Below are 17,410 nucleotides of genomic sequence, written 5' to 3' on the forward strand. Positions count from 1 at the left end.
CTTGTCCATAGACTGCAAAGTAAGGAGTAGTTTTGGTGACAGCATGATAGGTGGTATTATACCACCACTCAGCTAAAGAGAGCCACTTAGCCCACTGCCTAGGACAGTCTCCAGACATACACCTGAGGTAGTTCTCCAAACATTTGTTCAAAATTTCAGTTTGACCATCCGTTTGAGGGTGATAAGCAGTGCTAAGGCACAGCTTACAGCCCTGTAAAGTGAAAAGTTCATGCCAGAAATGGCTAGTAAACACAGCATCTCTATCTGAAACAATGGTAGAAGGAAGACCATGCAACTTAAACACTTGATCAAAGAATACTTTGGCCACACCTGCAGCGGTATAAGGATGTGATAAAGCCATGAAATGGCCATATTTTGACAACCTATCGACTACTACAAAGATCACAGTCTTGCCTTGAGAATTTGGTAAACCTTCAATGAAATCCATGGAAATATCAGACCATACCCTATTAGGAATGGGAAGGGACTGCAATAGGCCTGGATACTTGACATTTTCACTTTTGTACCTCTGACATGTATCACATTCAGAAATGAACTGAGCCACATCCTGCTGTAGGCCCTTCCAATAAAAACTCCTATGCAATCTTTTTGTGGTCTTGGTTATTCCCGAGTGTCCTCCCAAAGGTGAAGAATGGAAGTCCTGGATAAGTTGCATCCTAAGGGCTGAGTTCCCAACTACCAACCTACCATGGTAGGTTAAAATATCATGGTCCCAAGCATAACCAGCATGAGCTTGACCTTGCTGCAGGTCCAATATCAACTGTTGAATGTCAGCATCTTCACTCCAACTGAGCTTAACTTCAGCCAACCAACTGGTAGAGATACAAGATAAAGCATGAATCATAGCTATTGAATCAGCAGTATTGACCAACTCTTCTTTCCTGGACAAAGCATCAGCAGCTTGGTTATCTTTCCCACATTTGTATGTGATAGTGTAGTCAAAACCCAATAGCTTGGTCACCCATTTTTGCTGGAAAGGAGTTCCCACTCTCTGCTCCAAAAGATATTTCAGGCTTTGGTGGTCAGTCCTAATAAGGAAATGCCTACCTAGAAGGTAATGCCTCCATTTGAGGACTGCCAACACTACTGCCATTAATTCTTTTTCGTAGGTAGATAGAGCTTGGTCTCTTGCTGAAATGCCCTTACTCCAATAGGCAATGGGATGTCCATCTTGCATAAGCACAGCCCCAAGGCCTGTGCTAGAGGCATCTGACTCTAAAACAAAGGTCTTACTATAATCAGGTAAGGCAAGGACTGGTGTTGAAAGTAGGGCAGCTTTGAGTTGAAGAAAAGTTGTTGTAGCTGTAGAGGACCATACAAAGGAATCTTTCTTGAGCAAACAATGAAGTGGAGAGCAAATTCGACCATAATGCTGGATAAATCGTCTGTAATAACCAGTGAGACCCAGAAAACCCCTAAATTCCTTGATAGTAGAAGGGATTGGCCAAGATTTGATAGCTTGTAACTTTGTTGGTTCTGCAGAAACACCCTTAGCTGAAACTAAATGTCCCAAATACTCCACCTCATCCTTCCCAAAAACACATTTGGACATTTTTGCAAACAAATGATGTTGCCTAAGCAATTGCAAAGTGAGCTGCAAATGCTGCAAACGGTCTCCCCATGACCCACTATATACCAGGATATCATCAAAAAATACTAGAATAAATTTCCTTAAAAAAGGTCTAAAGACTTCATTCATGAGACTTTGAAAGGTAGAAGGGGCATTAGTGAGTCCAAAGGGCATCACTAAAAATTCATAGTGCCCATCATGGGTTCTAAAAGCCGTTTTGTCAATGTCAGAGGAATGAACCTTGATTTGGTGATAGCCCGACCTGAGATCCAGTTTAGAAAAATATTGTGCCCCACATAATTCATCCAAAAGTTCATCAATTACTGGGATAGGAAACTTATCTTTGACAGTAGCGTTATTAAGAGCCCTATAATCCACACACATTCTCCACGTGCCATCTTTCTTCTTAACCAATAGCACTGGTGAAGAATATGGACTGACACTAGGCCTTATTATTGTAACAACCCTCATACTGTTTACTGATTAATGACTGACCGATTACCGATAATCACCGATTACTGTTAAACGAAACTGATAATGACTGATAACTGACTAATAATCGAACTGAATGAAATACTGAACTGACTGACTGAAATTGAAACTGAATTGACTGAGTATATGTTAGTTAATTGCATTCTATCTGTTTGATCGTCTGATTATCTGTTCATGTTTATATGTTTAAACTGCTAATTGAAGGCCCTATCGGCGGCCGAACTAGAAACCGATTGAGGTTCCGTGACCCTCATATTTAATGTGATTTTATGGTATAGTTATCTGAAAATTGATTAGGTATGATTAAATTAGATTAAATAAGCTAATTGAAGAGTTGGACTTAATTACCGTTCCGCCACTTAGTGGCCACCACATCACACCTCTTGAGCCTTTTACACTCCACGTATGTGATCAAACCAAACATTTCTTCTCCTCTTCTTGCCCCAGCCGACCTTAGAGAGAGAAAGACTTGAGGAGTTGGTTTTCATCTTGAATTGCTCGGAATTGTTTGAGAATTGAAGTGTGATTGCTACTTTGAGCTCCTAGACCTTGAATACAAGACTAAGGTAGGACATTCATCTTCTTGTTGTTGTTCTTGAGTTCATTCTTGCACAATTCATGCTTTAATTGTAGAGTTAAGCCATGTTTTGGTGCATACATGTTGGATTGAAGCTCATCTCTTGCATGCATGTTAGTATTATTGCATTTTGAGGTTAATTACATGGACATTAGTACATGCATGCTCATGTTGTTGCTATAGACCATGCTTTCATCTGGTTTTGGAAAGAAATGAGCTCATTTGAGCAAGCTTTGGAGCTTCAATTTGGTTTAAAACTCATTCATGCATGTTTGAATGTTGTTCTTGAAAATGGGTTTGAATGTGGTTTTAATTGACTCACCTTTGGGGCTTGAATTCATAAATTGAGCTTTGAAACTTGTTATACATTGAATTTAGTTATATTTTCCAGAATTTGGGCCCAAGAGGTCGAGTTTGGAGTGGTAGAATGCTTGGTTTGAGCTTGGGAGACAGATCTGGAAATTCCAGATTTGGCTTCCTCGCTCGAGCGAGAACCTTTGTTCAGGGCTCCGCTCGAGCGACCATCGAGCGACCATCGCGCGTAAAATCTCAGCATCCAGTATTTTTACTGTTTTGCAGACCGCTCGAGCGAAGGATTACTCGCTCGAGCGAAGCCTTTGATTTTGGACTCACGCTCGAGCGGAGAAAGTCTCGCTCGAGCGAAGCCCCTATTTTCAGCAAACTTTGCAAAATGTTTTCTAAGTGTATTTTTGCATCCTCATCCCATCCTAGGCATTCTTAGGCCTAGTTTAAGACATTTAGATGAGGATATCGTTGTAGAACACACCAAGGCAAATTAGGGATTAAGTTATGATATTTTCCCAACTGTGTAGCTTAGTGTGTGTTCAACCTGTGAACTGTGTAGGGTTGGCAACTGGGGAGACACGCTCTAGCATACTGTAGCCCAGAACTCTGTGAGTAACGATTGTGTAAAGATATGTTCATAAATGAATATCTTCTGAACAAATGAACTGTACTGTTTTCTGAACTGATTACTGTTAACTGAATGAATGTATGTCCTATATTCTGAACTGTATTGTGGCATCCTTAGCACCTACTGTTTACTGTTACTGTTACTGTCACAGAGATCTCTGTCGGTTCCCTCGTGGAACCACTACTGTTTACTGACTGATGGCCATCATTACTGTTCGGTCTTTTAAGACCTACTGTTACTGTTATGCTAATGGATGTACCACATATGACTGTTTACTGTACTGAACAACTGAATGACTGATTGAAATGAACTGTTTTCATACTGTAAGGACATTCATTCTTAACCTCTTTACATATTGTGTTATTCACTGGGCTTTAGCTTACTGTTTATATATATATGTAGGTGTACAGGCACCAGACCGCAGCTAGGAGCGTCAGGGTAACTCCAGTTTTGTCAAGCCAGCCTTTGTGCCTCACTGCGAGGTTCCGAGCCTATCTGTTAAGGCTTAGGGGTCTTTTACAATTCCCCCTTCTGTACTGTTTTACTGTTCTGTATAGACTGAGTGTTACTGTACTGTTATATAGGGTCGAGTCCCTCGTCTGAATGATTGTAAATATTGTGTATACTGTTCTGTACTGCCTATGTATAAATGTATGAAGAGCCTTTTTGCATACAGACTGTCACAGCTCAATGGACACTATTTATTTACTGTATTGGCTTCCGCCAGGCCCTGTACTCTATTTTACTGTATTACTGTTCTGCAGGCCTTCGGTAATCTCGGATTACTGGCCGGTTACGGTGCTAAACCCATAGGGCCGGGTTTGGGTCGTGACAATTATACTAGAGGTAAGCATGTCTTTTACTTGTTTCTCAATCTCAGTTTTTTGAAAATAAGGGTACCTGTAAGGTCTCACATTTGCAGGTTCAGTCCCTGGTTTCAGAGGGATGCAATGGTCATGAGATCTAGGAGGAGGTAAGTCCTTTGGCTCTTGAAATATATCTGCAAAGTCAGACAGCAAAACTGCCAAATCTGGTGGAGTTTCCTCTTCCCTCACAAGACAATCAGCTTGCAACAAATAGAGTTGGGCTATGGCTCCTTGTGGCTGCTTGTGCAGCAACTTCTGCATTTTTTCTGAGCTTAAAACCTTTAACTCATCACTCTTTCCCCCTCTTAAAACATGTTTTCTGCCATTGAGATGAAACTCCATGCTAAGATGCTTAAAATCCCATTTAACTGGACCTAGAGTTGCCAACCATTGGATACCCAAAACCATATCACAGCCCTTTAGTTGTAAGACCCTCATGTCAGCCTGAAAAATTGTGCCTTGCATTTCCCACGGAAAATCTTTGCACATGGCTGTACTCAACATTCTGGTCCCATCAGCAACTGATACTGGTAAGGAGTCAGTATTTTCAGTCTCGATATTAGCTCTTTTGGCCACTGCTGGACTCAGAAAATTATGTGTACTCCCTGAATTAATCAAGATGATGATGAGGTGTTTTTTAACATTACCTCTAACCCTCATTGTTCTATAAGAGAGTGTACCAGTTAAAGCATTCAAAGAAATCTGCAGTTCCTCCCCAGATAACTGATCCTCATCTTCTCGTTTATCTTCATCAAGAACTGGTAGTTGATCATCTTCCTCCCCATCTTCTCCTTCTTCCATAACATACAATTGTTTTTTTTTACACACATGCCCTTTAGTATATCTCTCATTGCACTTAAAACATAACCCTTTGGCCTTCTTTTCCTCTAATTCCTTAGATAACTCTTTTCGAACATATCCCCCGTTACTCACTTGTGACCTGTTTACAGAAAAAAGGAGGGATGCCTTCTGATTTGGTTCCCAACCTAGTCTTCTTGGTAATGGCTTCAATACTTGTTTCTTGAAGTTTTGCCAACCCAATAGCCTGAGTGATAGAGGTTGGTTTAAACATTAATACCCTTGGTTGAATTTCATCCTTAAGACCACTTATGAAACAACTAATAAAGAAAGTTTCAGGAAGGTTTTGAGTTTTGTTCGCCAAAACCTCAAACTGTTCTTGGTAAGCTCTCACAGTAGTGGTCTGCTTTAATTTGGTTAGGTTACCCATTGCATCTTCATATGAATTTGGGCCAAATCTTGATAGAAGTCCTTGTGTAAACAAATCCCAAGTAATATGATGATGGCATCTTTCAAACCATTGAAACCACTGCAAAGACGAGTCCTCCAAATGAAGAGATGCCAATTTCACTTTATCAAGATTGTCAACAGTATTGTACACAAAAAATCTTTCACATTTATAAAGCCAACCAGTTGGATTATCACCATAGAAACGAGGAAATTCAATCTTCGCAAATCGTTGATGAGATTGGTAGTCTATCCTTTCCCCACAAGCTTGAAAATCCCCACGGGCTTGAACCCTTACTGGAGAAACCCCTGACTGTTCTTGGCGGAGCATTCTAGAATTGTCACTCCGATCTACATGCTGTTTCCTATAAATGTGTCCTGCCATTTGATCATACTTCATACTCATGGCAGCAATCAATTCCTTGATATCCCCTAATTCGTTGAGAGAACTCCTGATTTCCCCGATTTCCTTTGCATTTCTCTCATTACCCTCCTTTAATGAGCGTAATGTCTTCTCAATTTTTTTAGCTTCCTGGGCTGCTCTAGTTCCGTCGGCCATAGTGGCAGCAGAGGATTAACAGGCCAAGAACCTGGGGGCTCTGATACCAATGTAGTAGCTAGGGAAGAAGAAGCAAAGGCATAAGGAAGAAAGTGCAGAATCTGTGTATTATTTTCAGAATTTTACATACCTCCCCATATGGGAGTTCCTCAACTATTTATAACTACTTCTTCGCCTCACCCTTCTAACTGACTAACTAATTCACAACTCACCCTTCTAACTGACTAACTAATTCACAACTGATGTAACTGACTGACTAACTAATCTCTCAACCACTACCTAACTAACTTCCCTCAATTGACCCATAATCCAGAACCTTCTTGACATAACAAATCTTTAATGAATGTTCTATGGTGAAGCATATAGGGAGCCAGATGGACCTTAGATTGCCTTGGCCATTGCCTTTTTTTGTGCCTTGCTTGAATAGTAGTATTGGATTTGCTTTGGTGTACCCATTGGCAAAATTGTTATTTAAATTTATCGTTATTTGTCAAACAGTTCTTGGTCATTTTTAGCTCTTCAATAAACTAATGTTTATAGAAAACTGGTAATCTTATGCCTATATGACCTATCTAGAAGAGTGAGAAATCCATCTTGCATAGCGACATGCCTTTCATAGTCATAAGATGGTCATCTTTGCATTGGTGGTCTTTGCCTTCGGTCTTGGTACGGCCTTGGCCTTAGTTTAGTTAGTTTCATAAAAATCAGGTAACCTTGTGATACTAAATTTTAATTTGATGATGATTGTAAAACTTTGTGAATGGTTTTGTTGGATGGACATTAAATTTTTTTTTTTTTGGTTTAATCGGTAAAGAAAATTTTATTAGAATCATGAAATTAAAAGTACGTGAAATACATTGAAAGAGATTCTAATAGAGAACAAACTCTACTACTATGGCAACTCATACCCACACCAACAAATCCTCAACCTCACGATTTAACAAAATAAGAGGAAGGCAACAGACAAAAACAAGCAAAAAAAGAAAAAAAAGAAGAAGAAGATGATTTTAACTAATCAAAAGAACAAGCAACAGTCAAGTAAACGCTGAAAGACTCAAACTGCATCAATAACATTCACCACCTAAATGTTTTGTAGCAGCATCCTAGTTGCACCCATAAATTCTTCCTTGAGTAAAGCCACCTTATACTGTGTTTGGTTGGGTTGAAAAATTTAAAGAGAGATTTGAAAATAGAAAAAGAAAAAATATGTGAAATTAAGTGAAATATAAATATATTTTATTCTTGTTTTACTTATCTTTTCTATTTTTTCTTTCCAAACCCCTTATCAAAATTTCAACCAAACACAATGTTAATAATGGGCTTTTGGTTTGTTTTTGGGAGAGTTGTTTTTGAAAAAAAATTTGGAGAAAGAGTTTAGAAATTTTTTTGGTTTGTTTGCCTGTATATTCTAGGAGAATTGTTTTTTTGAGAGTTTGGGATGATTTGATATTGTGGGAGAATTTGAATAGATGTGTGTGAGAGAAAAAGTGATTGAGAATGAGAGAGGAGAGAGAAAAAGTGATTGATTGATGTGTAAGAGAAAGAAAGTGATTTTGAATTTTTTTTGAGCAAAACTCAAACCAAACAATTTTTAAATTTTTTTTTTCTAAAACTCATCTCCTAAATGCAAACCAAACATACACATATCTTTATCTTCATGGCTGGATTTAAGGTAAATTACAAATGCACCTCTTGAAGTTTGATTAAAATACGAATCGCCCTCTGTGGTTTTCGAAATTACATTCCAACATCTGAGATTTTTAATATCATAACAAATAGCTATTTTTATTAATAAATTATCAAGTCAATTAACAATTTTTAATGATGTTAGAAATATGTTTCAATTAATAATTTAAGTAATTTTATTATTTTATAGGAGAGCAATTATGAATTTTAATTTTTTAGTTAATTTTGTTAAATAAAAAATACTAACAAAAAAATATTTATAATTTTTTTTTTAAAAAAAAAAAAAATCTGTCCTTTAAGCAAAACCTCTGTGTTTGTAATTTACCCAATAATTTATTGGTATACCAAAAGCAAACTCGAAAAAAACCATCTTTATCTTTTCCAAAACAGAGGATCACAATTTTCTTCTCCCCACTAATTTACTCATATGTTTCCGACTAGTTCTCTCCTTTATATCTCTAAATTTCTTATTCCTGGATTTGCTTCAGAAATCTGCACATCCACGAGGAATTTCTCGATCTCCAGCCTTTCCAAATCCAATTCTTCAATTCTTTCGTTTGTCTTTGTTGTTTAGCTCAATCTCAATACACTCTTGAAGGAACATGTCTTCTCTGTTACAAAAAGTCAATTTGTAAATCCGTGGGCATTAGCAGGGTTTGTTCTGCTTCGGCTCGAAGGAGATTGTATTCCTCTTCTTCATCCTCATCAAAATCGATGGGATTGTGTATGATACGCTTATTGCATAATCTGACGGTGTTGGAAGAGATTGATGATTGTGAGGATTGCTGAGTGCGAACAGTGGCCGCTTCCCTTAATTTTCGATTTGTGCCTTTGTTGTATCTCCCTCTCCCTTTGCTCAAGAATTTGAGAGGTAGCCCTAACTCAAGGAGTGAAAGCTTCTTCCTTCGTTTCTTTGCCTTTTGGGCTTCCGTTTAGGTTTCGGATTACCCTTCTCTTCATCACCGAAAGAGGACGAATCATGGTCTGACTCTTTTCGAATAGGTGGTACGTACGCAAGTGCCCAAAATGTGAATCCTTTGAAATTCGTATTATGCCGTGCTTTGTTGAAAGATTGAGGGAGGGAGGGATTTGAAAAGCGAATGGAAAAAAACGTAAAAAACGTGTGAAATTATGTGAAATTTAGATATATTTTATTCATATTTTATTTATTTATTTTTATTTTACTTTTCAAATCTCTCATCAAATTCTCTAACCAAACATAGTATTAAGGTTTAATTTAAGAATAGACATTAATCTGATCAAGTTCAGTATTTGACACTGTATCCTTAAGACAGATTCGTCATCTCCTCGGTACTTTCAGAATGTGGACGTCTTTCTCCCAGGATGAAATGATCTATCAACGAATAAAAGCAGCACTACAATTTATTCGTTCGTCGAACACACTCGTTTGGGAACAGGCTAATTTAGTAAGAGAATCTTTGACTTTTTTGTATGGGTTGTTGACTTTTTGGCTAATTTAGTAATTTTTTGACTTTTTGGCTAAAACAGAGCCTTCCCAAACGAGATGTAAGTGTTTATACTCTCTCTCACAAAAATAAAATGCAGCAAAATGAAGAATAGGATTTGCAGAGGTGAAATACGAAATTTCTGAATGAATCAAACATCAAATGAGGGTTGTCCTATTTATAGATGTAATTGTGGCGGTAGGTTTTGAATTAAATAGGTATGAACCTGTTGGTTTTGAATTCAAATAGATTTGAATCTGTTGGGTTTCATAATTCAAACAGATAAAAAATAAGAAGAGCCCTGTTTGGATGTACAGTAAAATCGGACCAGTTTATTTTCAGTTTAATTTTAAGAAAAATAAAATTAAATTCAAATATTTTTGGTCAAAAAAGATAGGTATTGGGCTTCCCAACCTCACACCCCGCACTTGCGCCCAGGCCCAACGGCGGCGCGCGTGTGGTGATTTTTGAGTCCAATGGGTCTAGCCTATTTGGCCCATAACCTTCCTCTCTAAAACACTTGGGTACCCATTGGGGCACACCCCAAGTATCAAACCCATGCCTTATAAACCTATTCAAAACTTTCCACCAAATCAATGTGGGACAAGCCTTATTCAAACCTTTAAAGGTTTTCCACCAAAACTCTATTTCCATGGAATACACTTTGGCTTCAATTTCCCATTCACTCGGTAATAGTTTTGAGCAACCAAATATACCACGTGAATCACAACGCGGCATAGAACGCATTACCATTTTGACCAGCGTAAATCGACGCACGGGGCCCACTTAAAAAATAGACCAAAGTTAGAAAAAAAATTTAATTTTATCTAAAATTTTATAACAATTTCCAACAATTTGAACAGGAGTGTAGTGTGTCACGTGACTTAAAGTATATATATATATATATCCTTTCTTTTACTTTCTCTCAATATACATGAATTAAAACAAAATAGAATTAGTATAGGGCTTCCCTTTCTACACAATTTCATTACTCACTTTCTCGAAAACTTCTTTGCACAAATTGGGTAAAAAAATAAGCTTGTAGAGCAAGGTTGTATTCAAATCAAGAATACATTTATAGAATTTGGCTTGCTTCTTCTTAAGGTAGGAATTATCTTGCTTTTAATGTATAATTTGAGTGGTTAACATATGGTTACTTTGTTGTATAAATACATATTTTGTAATATAACACACGAATTCAATTAGTTTCTTTGTGTTGGAATCATGCATATGGAGAATTTCATCTAAATGTATCTTTATACCCTAAATTTATAAGCTCATATTCTATAATGCTTGTAATGTGTAGAATAATAATTGATTTCCTAACTTCAGCTACTCTTCAATGTAATGGAACCAAATGCAAGAAAGTGTGTTAATATTATTGAAAACAAATTATAATAATTGTGCATAAAGAAGAACTGTAACCTCTTGTGACCCTTGAATTGTTAAAAATGCAAGTTGAGAAGAATTTTAATTGATGAAAGAATTCGTTAATTAATTTAAATCGTTCTCTTTATAAAAAGTCTAATTATAATGAATTCGGGTAGTGTATATTGTTAGGAAAAATTAGTGAAATATCCATCTCCAACTTTGTGTAATAGGAGAGGTCTAAGATATATATATATATATATATATTTTATTAGCTAAGGTCCCTCAACATTTTCACCGAGAAAATTTGACTCAAAATTTTTTGCACGACTCAGAAAAATTTCACCCCACTCAGAGAAATTTCTACCTTGATTAAGAGAAATTTCGAAATTTCTCTGGTATGGTCATAGAGAAATTTTGAAATTCCTTTGTGAAAATTGAAATTTCTTTCAGTTGGGCAAAATTTCTGTAAGTCGAATTTTCTCTATAGAAATGTTGAAGAACCTTAACTACTATGAAAATATTGTATGTTCTTTATCTTATAAAATCTTAAAATCAGGAATCTTAAAAAAAATTCTCATATTGTTATTAATTATAATTACAATTTTTTTTATAGGATTTAACCTTTATAATAAAATAAATCTTGAGTTTTTAATTTTATCAATTTAAAATCTAATGTTTTGATTTAGTTTTCAATCTAAACCATATTTATATTTTCGCTAAGTAAGACTAATTAAAGAGAAAAAGATATTTTACTTATTAAACTCAATAAAAAATAATATTTTCGATATTTTATATATAGTTATATTGAGTTTAATGGTTAAAATACTAAATTTCTGTCGATTTTATTTGACAGAAATAGATAAATAGTTTAGATTAAAAATAAATTAAAAGATTAAATTTTAAATTGATAAAACCAAACATTCAGACTTATTTTATTATAAGAGATAAATCTTAGAGTGTTTTTATTTTTATTTTTAATTATTCCAAAATAATAATGATTGATAACCAAAAAAATATATAGAAGAGAAGAAGAAGACGATGATTGATAATTTGATATTCTGTCCTCACATTTATCCATTATGAAAAAAAAGGAAAAAAGAAAAAAAAAAAAAATAGAGTTCTGATCAGTTTAGATGCTCTTACGGGGTTTACTCTTTCGCCGAGCTCTGCTTCTCCCTTCTTTCTTTGTAATTGTATCCCCCACAAACGACGACCTTGGCAATTCTTTCCTCTCATCATTATCTTCTTCTTCCTCTTCTTCTCTCAGCTTAACTTTCTTCGATTCATTTTCTTCTTTAATCTCGTCTTCACTTTCAGTCTTCTCAACTATTTTGCGAGGTCTACCCCTTTTTCTAGGAGTATGAGTCTGCTGTTGCTGTTGCTTGGGTTGTTCTTGTTCTGCAACTATCATTGATGATGATGATGATTCTGCTATTACTAGTACTGATAGCTCCTTTGTTTTCTTTGCTATCTTCTTCTTACCCATCATTGATTCAATTCAACAAAAATACCCAGAAAATGTAAGAAACTCATTTGGCAAAAATCAAAAGTTTTTTTTTTTTTTTTTCTATGGGTTTTCACTTTCCTTTGTGTTCTTATTGATCCAATCCCTATATATCAATCCAAAAGACACCCTTTAATATTTAATATAACCCACAAAACTTTCTTACTCAGTAGCAAAAGCGAAAACAAGTAGTAGATTACAACTCTGTCTCTCTCTCTCTCTCGCTCTCTCTCTCTCTCTCTCACACACACACACATCTTTTAACAATATCCATGGTCCCAAACGACCCATCAAAATCAAAGCCTAATTATAAAATCAACAATAATACTTTAAAAATATTGAGGCCACAAAAGCCATCAAGAATATCTCACCTTTTCTCTTTGACTACTTATCCATCCATCCATCTGTACATATGCGTGTGTATATATATATATATATATATTATATGCATGTATGTACGTACACACATTAACCTATTTGTTGTAGTGCGGCTGCTCTGCAAGAGAATACACAGAATAAAATTAGGGTGGAATGGAAAGTGAAAAAGCCAGTAAAAGAAGAAGAAACAAGAGCAACTCTTTTGTCAAACTAGTCTACCTCTCTCTAGCACAGCATAGCATAGGATAGTCTAAAATGTCACTCAATCTGCTAAAATGATCTCTAATTTAAAATTTAAAATTTAAAATTTATTTTTAAAATTATCCAACTCCGTTATAGTTAATATATATATATATATATATATTTATCTCTAATAAAATATCAAAGTACAAAAAATTAATTATATTTTACCTCTATATAATTTAGGGTTGGTTTGGGATGTTTTAAAAAAGTACATTTTTTGACTTATTTGCTTATATGAGTTGGGTTTGGGTTGGATTTGATGTGATGTGTTAGAGAGGTAATGTGATTTAAATAAAATGATGTGATTTAAATAAGATAGTAACTTTTTGACTTTTTAATTTTTTTAGATTATGCCAAACCAATCCTTAGTTTAAAAATACATTAATTCTTTATAATTTAAAAATATACACTTAACCCTTTTATAATTTGGAGTGAAGCGTAAAGTAATGAAGTCTACCCACATTAACTGTCTGTTACACGGGCTGAATTAAGTGCGTGAGACAGGCATTTGCTCAAATAGATTCATAAAATGACAATTTAACCTTCTCTCTCTCTCTCTCTCTCCCTCTCTCCCTCCTTTTCTTCTCCGTCCCTTTTGATCACTGTATTGCAGCATTACTGACCCACCCACTCTACCCTTCTCTTGTTTTTCTTCTTGTCACTACCCACTAGGGATGGCAATTTGAACCCGGCCCGACGGGGACCCGATCCCCCGACCCCGAATTAGGCGGTTTTTCCCCGAAAAATATCCCCAATGGGACGGGGATGGTATTTAAAAATTAATCCCCGACCACTTTCGGGCCGGGGACGGGGATAAGTGTCCCAGCCCCGTCCCCGGCCCGTCCCCGTCCCCGTCCCCGTCCCCGTCCCCGTTAGTCCCCGAAATAAAATTACCTTTTTACCCCTCATATATATATAAACCCAACCCTCCTCTAACACTCACTGTGCGTCTCATTTCCCTTCCTTTACTTTCTCTCTCCCTTTCCCTCCCTCACTCACTCCGATTTCACCAAACCTCCTCTCACTCACACTCACTGGGTCTCTCATCTCCGTCCCTCTTACTCTCTCTCTCCCTTTGCCTCACTCACTCTCAGAGACTGCGTCTCTCATCTCCCTCCGTCTTTCTCTTACTCTTACTCTCTCTCTCCCTCTCCCTCACTCACTCTCATCATCGTCATCATCATCCAAATCCACCACCATGAAGCCATCAATCTGAATCATGAAGCCACCGACGCGAAGCCACCAAGCTGAACCCACCGATTTGAACCGTCAAGCCACCGATCTAACAGATCGTGGTCCGTAAACCGTCAAGCCACAGATCTGAACAACTCTCTCTCTCTCTCCCTCTCTCTCTCTCTCTCTCTATATATATATATATGTGCGTGTGTGTGTATAATCAACAAATCTGTTGTTGATGAACAATTTTTTTTTTTTTTTTTTTTAAGTTGTTGATCGAGTGTTGTTCATATATAGATTACATTTTTTTGATGATTATTGTTGATGAACAAATTTGTTGTAGATCTGTTATTGAGAATTGGGAATTGCGTCTGTTGATGAACAAATTTGTGGTAGATCTGCTTTTGAATCTGTTTTTTCTTTTCTTTTTTTAACTGGTTTTTGAATCTGTTGTTCAGAATTGAGAACCACATCTCTCACCTCCCTCCCTCCCTCTTACATTTTTTTTTATTGTTGTTCTTGTGTGTGTAAAGAACAGATCTGGCGGGGATTTTTCGGGGTCGGGGAAACCCGATCCCCGTTAGGGGGCGGGGATGGTGGAGGAGATGGGTTCCCCGTCGGGGATCGGGGCCGGGGCCGGGGAGTTTTTTGTCATCGGGGATCGGGGACGGGGAGTGGCATCCCCGGCCCCGCCCCGCCCCGTTGCCATTCCTACTACCCACTCTCTTTTCTCTTATTTTTTTTTTCTCTTTTACCATGGCTGCTGTGTATGTATTTATATATTAGTGGGTCGTGTCGGGTCTTTTTCCCCCTATAGTTTGGCTGGGACAGCCATGGTTGCTTCTAAAAAAAATAAAGGAAAAGGACAGAAATCGTTGGTAATGTAGTGGAAAAAAAAATTGATGGATAATTTCAATTAGGACACTCGGTAAATAAATTTAAATTTTCTTTATCTAAATGTTCACAAGCTAAATATTATGTCCATAAGTACATGCTCTCACAAAATAACTAAAAATACCCACAAATATATATACCTTGGTACCACTAAAGAAAATATAGAATTGGCGATCACTTTTGCCGACTAAAAATATTTTGGTTGCCAAAAGTTGTGGAATTGGCGACCAAAAATTATGTTAGTCGGTAAAAGTACAATATTTAGCTACTAATATTTTTTAGTCGGGGAATATTAATTTTTGGCGACTAAAAAAAAATTTAGTCGCTAAATTTGCCACAATTGGTGACTAAAAAAATACTTTGGTCGGCAAAATAAAAATTTATCTTTCGCGACCAAAAGTTTGGTCGGCAAAACTTTAATTTTAGCGACTAAAAAATATTTTGGTCGCTGTATATATAGTTTTGGCAACTAAAATGATTTTGTCGCTGAAAGAAAAATAAATTTTTTTTTTTATCTTTCGCGACTAAAAGTTTGGTCGACAAAACTTTAATTTCAGCGACTAAAAAATATTTTGGTCATTGTATATATAGTTTTGGCAACTAAAATAATTTTGTCGCTGAAAGAAAAATAAAAATTTATTTTTTATCTTTCGCGACTAAAAGTTTGGTCAGCAAAACTTTAATTTCAGCGACTAAAAAATATTTTGGTCGCTGTATATATAGTTTTGGCAACTAAAATAATTTTGTCGCTGAAAGAAAAATAAAAATTTATTTTTTATCTTTCGCGACTAAAAGTTTGGTCGGCAAAACTTTAATTTCAGCGACTAAAAAATATTTTGGTCGCTGTATATATAGTTTTGGCAACTAAAATAATTTTGTCGCAAATTGTCACATTCCGCGACCAAAAAATTTGTTTAGTCGCTGAATGAAAAATGAAAATTTACTTTTTATCTTTGGCGACCAAAAATTTGGTTGGCAAAATTTTAATTTCAGTGATTAAAAAATATTTTAGTCGCTATATATATAGTTTTGGCAACTAAAATAATTTAGTCGCTGAATGAAAAATGAAAATTTATTTTTTATCTTTGGCGACCAAAATTTTGGTCGGCAAAAATTTAATTTCAAAAATATTTTAGTCGATGTATATATATTTTTGGCAACTAAAATAATTTAGTCGCTGAAAGAAAAATAAAAATTTACTTTCACTCATTACTCTTTCTCTCTCTTTCTGTCTGTCTCTCTCTTTCTCTATGTGTCTCTGTCTGTCTCTCTCTTTCTCTTTGTGTCTCTGTCTCTCTTCTCTTTCTCTCTCTGTCAGTCATCACCCTTCTCTGTCTGTTTGTCTTTCTCTTTCTCTCTGTGTCTTTGTTTTTGTCTCTGTCTCTGTCTCTCTTCACTTTCTCTCTCTGTCTTTTTTTTACTTTCACTTATCACTCTTTCTCTCTCTTTCTATCTGTTTCTCTCTTTCTCTCTGTGTCTCTGTCTCTCTTCTCTTTCTCTGTCTGTCACTCATCACTCTTCTCTGTCTGTTTGTCTTTCTCTTTCTCTCTGTGTCTCTATTTTTGTCTCTGTCTCTCTTCTCTTTCTCTCTCTCACTCATCAATCTACTCTATCTATCTGTCTCTCTCTGTGTGTCTCTCGCTCATCTCTCTTCTCTCTGTGTCTCTCGCTCATCTCTCTTCTCTTTATCTCTCTCGTCTCTCTTCTCTCTCTCTTTTCTCTTTATCTCTCTCGCTCATCTCTCCATGTCTCTCTCTCGTTTATCTCTTTTCACTTTTTCTCTCTCTCTCTCTTTGTCTGTCTCTTTTTACCCATCTTTTCATCTTTCTCTCTCTCTATTCTCTTTCTCTCTCTTACTCATCACTCTTCTCTCTTTGTCTCTCTCGCTCATCTCTCTCTCTGTCTCTCTCGCTCATCTCTCTATCTCTCTCGCTCATCTCTCTATCTCTCTTTCTGTCTCTCTCGCTCATCTCTCTTCTCTTTATCTCTCTCTCTGTCTCTCTTGTTCATTTCTCCTCCCTATTTGTCTCTTTTTCTGTTTCTCGCTCTCTATCTCTTTCTCTCTTTGTCTCTCTCTCTCTCTTTCTCTTTCTCTCTCTCTTCTTTTTCTCTCTTTCACTCATCACTCTTCTCTGTCTGTCTGTCTTTGTCTCTGTCTTTTTTTCTTTTTGTCTCTCGCTCATCTCACCTCTCTCTATCTTTCTCATCTTTTTTCTTTCTCTATCTCTATATCTCTCACTCATCTTTCTTCTCTCTATCTCTCTCGTTCATCTTTCTTCTCTCTCTCTCTCTCTCTCTCTCTTTTTTTCTATGTTTTTCTCTCGATCATCTCTTTTCAATCTCTTTCTTTCTGTCTCTGTCTATCTCTCACTCATCTCTTGTTTCTATCTCTATCTGTATCTCTATCTTTTTCTCTCTCTGTCTCTCT

Source organism: Camellia sinensis, chromosome 6 (genome assembly GCF_055761805.1).
Source record: "Camellia sinensis isolate YWXY chromosome 6, ASM5576180v1, whole genome shotgun sequence".
In the NCBI taxonomy this organism is placed as follows: Eukaryota; Viridiplantae; Streptophyta; class Magnoliopsida; order Ericales; family Theaceae; genus Camellia; species Camellia sinensis.